At 51.9% G+C, this 9,774-nt stretch overlaps 1 long non-coding RNA gene across 1 annotated transcript; it reads right to left on the bottom strand.

Moving 5' to 3' along the window:
* Positions 1-900: 900 nt before the first annotated feature.
* LOC142910230 (uncharacterized) lies at positions 901-2,567 on the bottom strand. Its single transcript, XR_012932807.1, has 2 exons — positions 1,983-2,567; positions 901-1,803 (listed from the first exon to the last, which is right to left on the bottom strand). It is a non-coding gene; the product is annotated as an uncharacterized LOC142910230 (long non-coding RNA).
* Between the last annotated feature and the right edge of the window lie 7,207 nt (positions 2,568-9,774).

Below are 9,774 nucleotides of genomic sequence, written 5' to 3'. Positions count from 1 at the left end.
AGGATATTGCCACGAATTTAACCTACCATATATAAAATCAAACGTAGCAACGCAACGTTTTGATTGGCCATCGAACAAAGACGGCCACCGCATCGCACGCTTTCAGATGCACTGCCGCGGCCGTCTGGAACGCTCTTCCTTCCGATATTAGGAAGCCACTGGAGCTATGCGCTTTTAAATCATCTGGATTTAAAATTTATTTCTTTAGAACTAAACTTGGTTCGAAGCTTTTGTGACTGCAGGAATTAATCTTTGTTTTTTTCGGTAAAGTCACGTATACATAAGAAATAATAAAATAACATAATAGCGTACGACGTTTCGGTTGCAACACAAGCAGCCATCATCAGGTACAGAAGAGCTAAATTTACGAGAGAGGGGAAACACATAACCCCAGATGTATACACAGACACCCAAGTAGGGGGAACTAACACCGACACAATAGGGGACACAGCGAGAGTACCGTGTGCAAAATGTGGAATTGATTGGACGGCGGGAAGTGGACAAAATTTATATCACAACATTTGACCACGACAAACAGAGGAATCAAGTTAAGTAAAACCATTTTGAACGCGAATGAGAAATCCCCCCCCACCATCCACCGATGACGCGCGAGCATTGCTAGGGGCAACCCCCGGGCAGCTTTAGCGGAGCAAGGAAATACTTAAATACTGCGAAATAGCAATAAATTGTTAATTTAACAATTTTAAAGTTTACGGATGGGAAAACGGAATGGTGCTGGCTCACCACGGGGCTTGCGGCGTGGTACCCGGCTACTTTTTTTAAACGTAAACTCCACGGTTCACGAGCAAGTGTGCGTCCACATAGAGACAGACGGACAGACACACAGAAAAAAAATGCCTTTTATAGGTAAGAAAAGAAAAACGATGATGAGACTCAATGTGTGAAGAACACAGGATTTATTCGGCTCACAAGTCAACGGATATAACTTCAAAACACTTTTATCGGTCATCTCTTTCTCGAGACAGCGTTCCCGTGGGATTATTTCCAAGTCGATAGACGACACCTTTTTTTACTTATCCTGGCAGACACACAGACACGCCTGTCTATATGTGTCTGTGTCTCTGTGTGTGTGTCTATGTGTCTGTATGTCTGTTTGTGTGTGTCTGTGTGTGTCTGTGTCTCTGCGTGTGTCTGTGTGTCTCTGCATGTGCCTGTGTCTCTGTGTGTGTCTGTCTCTGCGTGTGTCTGTGTCTTGTGTGTGTCTGTGTCTATGTATCTCTGCGTGTGTCTGTGTCTTTGTGTGTGTGTGTCTATGTGTCTCTGCGTGTGTGTCTGTGTGTCTCTGCATGTGCCTGTGTCTCTGTGTGTCTGTGTCTCTGCGTGTGTCTATGTGTCTTGTGTGTGTCTGTGTCTATGTATCTCTGCGTGTGTCTGTGTCTTTGTGTGTGTCTATGTGTCTCTGCGTGTGTGTCTGTGTCTCTGCGTGTGCCTATGTGTCTCTGTGTGTCTGTGTCTCTGCGTGTGTCTATGTGTCTTGTGTGTGTCTGTGTCTATATATCTCTGCGTGTGTCTGTCTTTGTGTGTTTGTCTATGTCTGTGTCTATGTGTCTCTGTGCGTGTCTATGTGTCTGCGTGTGTCTGTGTCTGTGTGTGTCTACAGTGACGCGCGGTGGTGGTAGTGATGGCGGTAGTGGTGGCGGCCGTGTGGTGCGTGTCGAACTTCTTTCACGCCGTACGTATCGTGAACATCGCCACTGGGGAGATTAAGGTGGCTGCGGGTGCTGGCGATGATTACTGGGCGCCCCCCCTGCCCGCCTTCGCCGCTAAACGTCGCTCGCCAGTCTGTTCCAAGCCATAGGGTAGGGGGAGCGAGATAGAGAGGGGGGGGGGGGTGGTGGTGGTGGACCTTTGTCTTGCGGCGTGTAAATATTGTTGCGTGCGTGCGGGGTTTGTCCATGTGGTGGCGGTAATGGTGAGTCGAGCAAAAGTGGTGAAAGTTTGTGGGGTCGCTCCGAGCTCACCCTGTCACCCATCGCTCTCGAGCTCCCTCCTAGGGGAAGATGATGAGGTTGACGAGGTTGATGATCCTCATCGTTTGTGGTTGTGAATGCAGAAATAAACATCAGAATCTGGTGGTTTCATTCTGACCTCCGATCCTGGTCAGCAATTGAACGTCGGGAAACCCTCGCACCGAGGGGCCCCACCAGTGGGCGTGGCCGTGCCCCACCAGTGGGCGTGGCCGTGCCCCCATCACGTTGCGTGTGTAGTGACGGCAGCTACGCTCGGAGTGGCTGGATAATAAAGCTTGAAACGCACAGCAAACCACGTGGCCTCGGTGACACGCGATGCGAGGAGGACAGGCAGCCTATACAAAGACAAAGGCACCCCCAGTAGCCTCAGCACACTTTTGGGGCAAGTTCTATTGGGAGTAGCAATTAAGGGCAGCACTGTAGGGCACTCCGGGGTGGGGAGATAGGGGGGTGGACAGCACCACAGGCCATCAGCCAGCTGCAGAAACATTCCCCTCCTCCACTCACCCCACTCACCCAGTCACCCCTCCACTCACCCCTCCACTCACCCCACCACTCATCTCACTCACCCCTCCATTCATCTCACTCACCCAGTCACCCCATTCACCCCCCCACTCACCCCTCCACTCACCCCTCCACTCATCTCACTCACCCCTCCACTCACCCCTCCACTCATCTCACTCACCCCTCCACTCACCCCTCCACTCACTCCTCCACTCATCTCACTCACCCATCCACTCACCTCTCCACTCACCCCTCCACTCACCCCTCCGCTCACCCCTCCACTCATCTCACTCACCCAGTTACCCACTCACCCCTCCACTCACCCCTCCGCTCACCCCTCCGCTCACCCCTCCACTCATCTCACTCACCCCTCCACTCACCACTCCGCTCACCCCTCTGCTCACCCATCCACTCACCCCACTCACCCCTCCACTCATCTCACTCACCCAGTCACCCACTCACCCCTCCACTCACCCCTCCGCTCACCCTCCGCTCACCCCTCCGCTCACCCCTCCACTCATCTCACTCACCCCTCCACTCACCCCTCCGCTCACCCCTCCACTCATCTCACTCACCCCTCCACTCACCCCTCCACTCATCTCACTCACCCCTCCACTCACCTCTCCACTCACCCCTCCGCTCACCCCTCCGCTCACCCCTCCACTCATCTCACTCACCCCTCCACTTACCCCACTCACCCCTCCGCTCATCTCACTCACCCCTCCACTCACCCCACTCACCCCTCCACTCATCTCACTCACCCAGTCACCCACTCACCCCTCCACTTATCCCACTCACCCCTCCACTCACCCCACTCACCCCTCCACTCATCTCACTCACCCACTCACCCCTCCACTCACCCCACCACTCACCCCTCCACTCATCTCACTCACTCACCCCTCCACTCACCCCACTCACCCCTCCATTCATCTCACTCACCCAGTCACCCACTCACCCCTCCACTCACCCCACTCACCCCTCCACTCATCTCACTCACCCACTCACCCCTCCGCTCACCCCTCCGCTCACCCCTCCACTCATCTCACTCACCCCTCCGCTCACCCCTCCGCTCACCCCTCCACTCACCCCTCCGCTCACCCCACCACTCATCTCACTCCGCTCACCGCCCAGCCCCCCAGTAGCCCGAGCTGCTGCTGCTGCTGGGGGGCGTTGTCCCCCAGCGCCACGTTGGCCCTCAGCAGGAACCTCGTGCGGTGACGCCGCCTCTCCCCCCACCCTCCCTCCCCTGCCAGCAGTGCCCTCCTGCACCACCACCTCGTCCGCCTCCTCCGCGTAGGCCGCTGCCAGCAGCAGCTCCGCAATGCCTCCCACCGTGTCGCCGTCCCTCAGGGCCCTCCCCGGGGTGGTCGCTCCCCTCCCCACCGCCCCCCCCGCCGCGTGGATCCGCGCCGAGCGGCGCACCGGCGTCACGAGCCGCGGCCGCGAGGGGGGGGCCGCCGGCGCTGCGGTGGAAGGGGGGGCCGTGATGTTAGGGGGGGCAGCCAGGGTGGTGGTGGTGGTGCAGGAGATGTGGGCGGCTGGGGTGGTGGTGGTGGTGCAGGAGATGTGGGCGACTGGGGTGGTGGTGGTGCAGGTGTGGGCGGCTGGGGTGGTGGTGGTGGTGCAGGAGGTGTGGGCGGCTGGGGTGGTGGTGGTGCAGGAGATGTGGGCGGCTGGGGTGGTGGTGGTGGTGCGGGAGGTTTGGGCGGCTGGGGTGGTGGTGGTGGTGCAGGAGATGTGGGCGGCTGGGGTGGTGGTGCAGGAGGTGTGGGCGGCTGGGGTGGTGGTGGTGGTGGTGCAGGAGATGTGGGCGGCTGGGGTGGTGGTGGTGGTGCAGGAGGTGTGGGCAGCTGGGGTGGTGGTGGTGCAGGTGTGGGCGGCTGGGGTGGTGGTACAGGAGATGTGGGCGGCTGGGGTGGTGGTGGTGGTGCAGGTGTGGGCAGCTGGGGTGGTGGTGCAGGAGATGTGGGCGGCTGGGGTGGTGGTGGTGGTGCAGGAGATGTGGGCGGCTGGGGTGGTGGTGGTGGTGCAGGAGGTGTGGGCGGCTGGGGTGGTAGTGGTGGTGGTGCAGGAGATGTGGGCGGCTGGGGTGGTGGTGGTGCAGGAGGTGTGGGGGCTGAGGTGGTGGTGGTGCAGGAGGTGTGGGCGTCTGCAGTCACGAAAGCTTTAAATAAAAAATGTTCGACTTTAAATTAAAAAAAAAATTCGACTAAATTAAATTAAAAACTTAAAACATTTTTCGACTTAATTTAATTAAAACAAATAAAAAAAATTCGACTGAATTAAATTAAAAACTTAAAACATTTTTCGACTTAAATAAATTAAAACAAATTTAAAAAAAATTTCGCCCTCAAAGGGACTCGAACCTTGGGCATCTGAGGCGCGCGAGTTCTCTTTGTCCATCGTAGACATCGCCGGAGAAGTTGTTGTTGTGCTGTTGTTCAGTCGTCGTCGTTGTATAGCTGTTGTATAGTCGTTGTTGTGCTGTTGTTTAGTCGTTGTTGTATAGCTGTTGTATAGTCGTTGTTGTGCTGTTGTTTAGTCGTCGTTGTATAGCTGTTGTATAGTCGTTGTTGTGCTGTTGTTTAGTTGTCGTTGTATAGCTGTTGTATAGTCGTTGTTGTGCTGTTGTTTAGTCGTCGTTGTATAGCTGTTGTATAGTCGTTGTTGTGCTGTTGTTTAGTCGTCGTTGTATAGCTGTTGTATAGTCGTTGTTGTGCTGTTGTTTAGTCGTCGTTGTATAGCTGTTGTATAGTCGTTGTATAGCTGTTGTATAGTCGTCGTTGTATAGCTGTTGTATAGTCGTTGTTGTATAGCTGTTGTATAGTCGTTGTTGTGCTGTTGTATAGTCGTCGTTGTATAGCTGTAGTATAGTCGTTGTTGTGCTGTTGTTTAGTCGTCGTTGTATAGCTGTTGTATAGTCGTTGTTGTATAGCTGTTGTATAGTCGTCGTTGTATAGCTGTTGTATAGTCGTTGTATAGCTGTTGTATAGTCGTCGTTGTATAGCTGTTGTATAGTCGTTGTTGTGCTGTTGTTTAGTCGTAGTTGTATAGCTGTTGTATAGTCGTTGTTGTGCTGTTGTTTAGTCGTTGTTGTGCTGTTGTATAGTCGTTGTTGTGCTGTTGTTTAGTCGTCGTTGTATAGCTGTTGTATAGTCGTTGTTGTGCTGTTGTTTAGTCGTTGTCGTGCTGTTGTTTAGTCGTCGTTGTATAGCTGTTGTATAGTCGTTGTTGTGCTGTTGTTTAGTCGTCGTTGTATAGCTGTTGTATAGTCGTTGTTGTGCTGTTGTTTAGTCGTCGTTGTATAGCTGTTGTTTAGTCGTCGTTGTATAGCTGTTGTATAGTCGTTGTTGTGCTGTTGTTTAGTCGTCGTTGTATAGCTGTTGTATAGTCGTTGTTTATTTGTAGTTTAATGTTTAAAGTCGTACAGTTAAATGGTTAAAGTCGCAGCCTAAGTGGAGGCCTTCGAGGCGGCCATCGACAAATTCTGAAATTTCGCGACCTTTGCCCCCTGAACTCGCCTCCGATTGGCTGCGGAAGGGGTGATACTCGCCTCTGATTGGCTGTAGGCCGAGGGAGGTGAGGGGAGGGGTGATGATGCTCGCCTTTGATTGGCTGTGGGCCGAGGGGGAGGGGAAGGGGGGATGCTCGCCTCTAATTGGTTGTGGGCCGAGAGGGGTGGTCAGGGGTGATGCTCGCATCTGATTGGCTGTGGGCTGAAGAGGGAGGGGAGTATTCTTATCTCTGATTGGCTGCCTCTAAGTGACACAAAACTCGCCGCTGATTGGGTCTCGGGGCAGTTCGTGTTCCTGCGTTTTATTTAAACTTTCATGGACGATTCGATTCTTAGTCACGAATAAACGTTTTTCGATTCCAACACCCACCCCGCCTGCACATTGCCTCTGAATCGATTCGATTCCAACATTCACCCTCCTATACATTGCCTCTGAATCGATTCGATTCAAACACCCACCCGCCGACACGTTGCCTCTGAATCGATACGATTCCAATACCCACTTGGCACATTGCCTTTGAATCGATTCGATTCCAACAACAGACCCAGCAGGTGCCATGGGTTGACTGCTGTGCCAGGCTAGGTACAGGTCACGGGACAGACCCAGCAAGTGCAATGGGTTAACTGCTGTGCCAGGCTAGGTACAGGTCACGGGACAGACCCAGCTAGTGCCATGGGTTGACTGCTGTACCAGGCTAGGTACAGGTCACGGGACAGACCCAGCAGGTGCCATGGGTTGACTGCTGTGCCAGGCTAGGTACAGGTCACGGGACAGACCCAGCAGGTGCCATGGGTTGACTGCTGTGCCAGGCTAGGTACAGGTCACGGGACAGACCCAGCAGGTGCCATGGGTTGACTGCTGTGCCAGGCTAGGTACAGGTCACGGGACAGACCCAGTAGGTGCCATGGGTTGACTGCTGTACCAGGCTAGGTACAGGTCATGGGACAGACCCACAAAGTGCCATGGGTTGACTGCTGTGCCAGGCTAGGTACAGGTCACGGGACAGACCCACAAAGTGCCATGGGTTGACTGCTGTGCCAGGCTAGGTACAGAGGCAGCGCGCCAAGAAATAGTGCGGTCTGCTTCTTGCTGTGCGGCCGAGTTGAATGCATTGGTACATATTTGTTGTCTAAAGCACAAATATTGGAATACGTACCTGTAAGATGGTGCAAATCTTTGATCGATGTATCTGTCTCGTCTTGTTAACAACACGCTTGCGTAATGGATTAATATTCTGTTGGGGTTTTTTTTGTCCTCCCTCCTTTACCAGCCCAGCCAACTCACTCTTTCTCTCTTCCCTGATGTGGCAACTTCTCATTTATACAATTATACTTCCAAATGTGCATATATTGTCTCCCGCTTTTTATTTTCATGTGTTCCAAATAAAGACCAATTACAGTTGAAAAAAAGGAGCGAATGAAGGTGGTGAGGGAATGATGAGCAGAATGAAGAGTCTTGTGATGAGTAGTGGTGGTGGTGGTAGTGTGAGTAGTGGTGGTGGTAGTGTGAGTAGCAGTGGTGGTGTGATTAGTAGTAGTGGTAGTGTGAGTAGTGGTGTGATTAGTAGTTGTGGTAGTGTGAGTAGTAGTGGTGGTGGTAGTGTGAGTAGTGGTGGTGGTGTGAGTAGTGGTGGTGGTGTGAGTAGCAGTGGTAGTGTGAGTAGTGGTGGTGGTAGTGTGATGAGTAGTAGTGGTGGTGGTAGTGTGATTAGTGGTGGTGGTAGTGTGAGTAGTGGTGGTGGTAGTGTGATTAGTAGTGGTGGTGGTAGTGTGATTAGTGGTGGTAGTGTGAGTAGTAGTAGTGTGAGTAGTAGTAGTATTAGTAGTGTGAGTAGTGGTAGTGTGATTAATAGTGGTGGTGGTGGTGGTGTGAGTAGCAGTGGTGGTGTGAGTAGTAGTAGTGGTAGTGTGAGTAGTGGTGGTGGTGGTAGTGTGATTAGTAGTGGTGGTGGTGTGAGTAGTAGTGGTGGTGTGATTAGTAGTAGTGGAAGTGTGAGTAGTGGTGGTGTGATTAGTAGTAATGGTGGTGGTGTGAGTAGTAGTAGTGGTGGTAGTGTGATTAGTAGTGGTGGTGGTGTGAGTAGTAGTGGTGGTAGTGTGAGTAGTAGTGGTGGTGGTGTGATTAGTAGTAGTGATGGTGGTGGTAGTGTGAGTAGTGGTAGTGGTGGTAGTGTGAGTAGCAGTGGTGGTGGTAGTGTGAGTAGTAGTAGTGGTGGTAGTAGTGTGAGTAGTAGTAGTGGTGGTAGTAGTGGTGGTACAAGTGGTAGTAGTAGTGGTGGTAGTAGTAGTGGTACTAGTGGTAGTAGTGGTGGTGGTAGTAGTGGTGGTACTAGTGGTAGTAGTGGTGGTACTAGTAGTAGTAGTGGTACTAGTGGTAGTAGTGGTGGTGGTAGTGGTGTGAGTAGTGGTGTGAGGCGGTCTGCGGTGATAGTCCACGGACTGAGAGATGGACCTGGCAACTACCAGACCCTGGCACGGAGGGTGAGGGAGGTGAGTGGTGGTGGTGAGTGTGGTGAGTGTGGGGTGAGGGTGGTGAGTGTGTGGTGAGTGGTATGTGTGCTGTGTTTGGTGAGTGTGTGGTGTGTGCTGGGTTTATGGGTCTCTGTGTGATGAGTCTATGGGTCTCTGTGTGATGAGTCTATGGGTCTCTGTGTGATGAGTCTATGGGTCTTCGTGTGACGATTCTATGGGTCTCTGTGTGGTTATTCTATGGATCTTTGTGTGATGAATCTATGGCCTCTCAAGCTAATTAACATTGGGACTCACCCCTTACCAAGATGGCCTCTCCAAGCTAATTAACATTGGGACTCACCACTTACCAAGATGGCCTCTACAAACTCATTACATTGGGACTCACCCCTTACTAAGATGTCCTCTCCAAGCTAATTAACATTGGGACTCACTCAAATACCAAGATGGCCTCTACAAGCTAATTAACATTGGGAATCACCCCTTACCAAGATGGTCTCTACAAGCTAATTAACATTGGGACTCACCCCTTACTAAGATGGCCTCTCCAAGATAATTAACATTGTGATTCACCAGGATGGCCTCTGCAAGGTAATTAACATTGGGACTCACCACTTACCAAGATGGCCTCTACAACTCATTAACATGGGGACTCACCCCTTACCAAGATGGCCTCTCCAAACTAATTAACATTGTGATTCACCAGGATGGCCTCTGCAAGGTAAATAACATTGGGACTCACCACTTACCAAGATGGCCTCTACTAACTCATTAACATTGGGACTCACCCCTTACCAAGATGGCCTCTCCAAGCTAATTAACATTGTGATTCACCAGGATGGCCTCTGCAAGGTAATTAACATTGAGACTCACCACTTACCAAGATGGCCTCTACAAACTCATTAACATTGGGACTCACCCCTTACCAAGATGGCCTCTCCAAACTAATTAACATTGTGATTCACCAGGATGGCCTCTGCAGGGTAAATAACATGGGGACTCACCACTTACCAAAATGGCCTCTACAAACTAATTAACATTGGGACTCACCCCTTACCAAGATGGCCTCTCCAAGCTAATTCACATTGTTATTCACCAGGATGGCCTCTGCAAGGTAATTAACATTGGGACTCACTCCTTACCAAGATGGCTTCGTGACGTTATACAGCCAGCAGCGGCACCTCCCCTACTACCTAGAATGACGTCACGGCCGTCCACACATTGAGTCGGGCTTAATGACGTCACGACTCTCCGAGCATTGACACCTCCTCTACTAAACATGACGTCATGACCCCT

The sequence above is a fragment of the Petromyzon marinus genome, unplaced genomic scaffold (assembly GCF_048934315.1).
Source record: "Petromyzon marinus isolate PM22_M1 ecotype Great Lakes invasive population unplaced genomic scaffold, UKy_Petmar_22M1.pri1.0 PM_G_Scaffold_14, whole genome shotgun sequence".
Classification (NCBI taxonomy): Eukaryota; Metazoa; Chordata; class Hyperoartia; order Petromyzontiformes; family Petromyzontidae; genus Petromyzon; species Petromyzon marinus.
This window is presented reverse-complemented; position numbering and strand designations above follow the sequence as displayed.